This window comes from Tenrec ecaudatus, chromosome 10 (genome assembly GCF_050624435.1).
Source record: "Tenrec ecaudatus isolate mTenEca1 chromosome 10, mTenEca1.hap1, whole genome shotgun sequence".
NCBI lineage: Eukaryota > Metazoa > Chordata > Mammalia > Afrosoricida > Tenrecidae > Tenrec > Tenrec ecaudatus.
The window spans coordinates 127,733,844-127,736,290 of NC_134539.1; positions in this window are offsets into that span (position 1 = coordinate 127,733,844).

Genomic DNA, 2,447 nt, shown 5'->3' on the forward strand with positions numbered 1-2,447 from the left:
ACTCATTATGCCGTTCAGTCTCTGGGGGCACGCAGTAGAGCATCAGGGGGAGCAGAGCAATGAAGTCCCCAGGGATAGATGTGGGGCCTGGGCATGACACCCATCAGACTCAACTAGAAAGCACTTGTGAAGGACAACAAATAGACCCTGAACTATTTATAGGGTTGTTTTGGTGTGTTGTTGTTGTAGCTATTGTTTTACTTTCTATTGTTGCTTTGTTGTACTCAGTCTTATGATGGTACATAGCTTGTCTACCTGGAAGGGATAGGTGGGATAAACAAGCCAGAAGAGAGAACAATGGGATGACAGTTTTGGGGAGACATGGGAGTATGGGAAGTGGGGGAAAGGAAGTTGGTGTTAACAAACTCAGGGACAAGAGAACAACAAGTGATCCAAAATCAGTGGCAAGGAGGGTGTAAGAGGTCTGGCAGGACTGGATCAAGGGAAATGTAAGAGAGAGGAATTCCTAAAATGCAGTGAAGGCTGAACATGATAGTGGGATAAGAGGAAAGTACAAAGAAATAGAGAAAAGAACTAGGAGGCAAAGGGTAGTTATAGAGATCTAAATACAGGCATATACAGATGTAAATATATTTATATATAACAAGGAGGAAATAGATCTATGTACATATATTTGTAGGTTTAGTATTAAGGAAACAGATGGACAGTGGGCCCCTGCTCAAGTACTCCCTCAACACAAGAACACTTTGTTCTAACAATTAGGCACTTGGAGATGCTCACCTTCCTGGCATGATCGCTGAAGACAATGGGTACACAAGCAAATGTGGTGAAGAAAGCTGATGGTGCCCGCCTACCAAAAGATATAGCATCTGAGATCTTAAAGGCCTGAAGAGAAACAAGCGGCCATCTAGCTGTAAAACTCACATGGAAGAAGTATACCAGCCTGTCCCAACTCGATCACTGAGGACAACGTGGGTGCATAAGCAAAAGTGATGAAGAAAGCTGATGGTGCCCGGCTATCAAAATATATAGCATCTGGGATCTTAAAGGCTTGAAGATAAACAGGTGGCCATCTAGGAAAGAAACAACAAATACCACATGGAAGAATCACACCAGCCTACCCTGACATGATTACTGAAGACAAAGCAGGTGCATAAGCAAAGGCGGGTGAAGAAAGCTGATGGTATCTGGCTGTTAAAAGATATAGAATCTGGGGTCCTAGAGGCTGGAAGATAAACAAGGGGCCATCCAACTGAGAAACAGCAAAGCCCACATGGAGGAAGCACACCAGTCTGTGAGATCACAAGGTGCCGAAGGGATCAGGTATCAGGCATCAAAGGCAAAAAAAAAAAATCTTAGCATTTTGAATGAGGGGGGAGTGTGGAGTGGAGACCCAGGGCCCATCTGTGGAAAATTGGACATCCCCTTGCAGAAGGGCTGTGGGGAGGAGATGAGCCAGTCAGGGTGTGGGGTAGCAACGATGAAATATATAACTTTCCTCTAGTACACTGGTACAGATAGGAACTGGAAACACAGGAAATTCAGGACAGATGAGCCCCTCAGGACCAGTGGTGAGAGTGGTGATACTTGGAAGGTGAGGGAGGATGGGGGAGCAGATTACAAGGATCTACATATAACCTCCTTTCTGGGTGATGGACAGTGGAGAAATGGGTGAACAGAGACGTCGGATGGTGTAAGATATGACCAAATAATACTTTATAAATTATCAAGGGTTCTTGGGGGGATCAGGGAGGGAGGGGTAAAAATAGGCGCTGATACCAAGGGTTCAAGTAGAAAGAGAAAGTTTTGAGAATGATGATGGCAATATAGGTACAAATGTTCTTGCCATAATGGGTGGATGGATGGATTGTGATGAGTTGTATGAGCCCTCAATAAAATTATTTGAAAAAAAAGAGTTCCCATAAACCCATTCTACCCTGTCCTATTGAGTTCCTATGAGTTGGAATCAATTCAATGGCAGTTGGTTTTGTTGTTGTTGTAGTTTTGTATCTTTTCTATTTTTTATATGTATAATCAAACTACATCAGCTTAAAAACCCCTTCACTGGCTTCAATGCAATCCACGGAGTTTTAAGCCACTCATATATAAACATATCCCTTTTGGTGCCAGGAACATCTGTACAGACCTCCATAAAAGCAGACTGTGTCGAGTAAGTATTTGTCGATTGTAGTAAGTTGGGAACAGTTTTATTCCTGAATCCCAGGACTTTGTAGGGTGCTTGTTACCCACCAGATAAATACTCAATAATGTCTGTTGAATTAATGAATAAATGCCTCCCAAGCACTGTGCAATAAATTTTAAAATGCTGAGCTAATTTTCTTAACAATGATAGCCACTTTGTATGAGAAACATCTAAACAGAAAAGCCCTTTGTGAAAATTTCATAAGATTTCCATCTTAAACTATATAGTGCATGAGAGGTAGCAACAGAAAAAAATGGTGTTTAAGCTCTGAGATAATTTTATC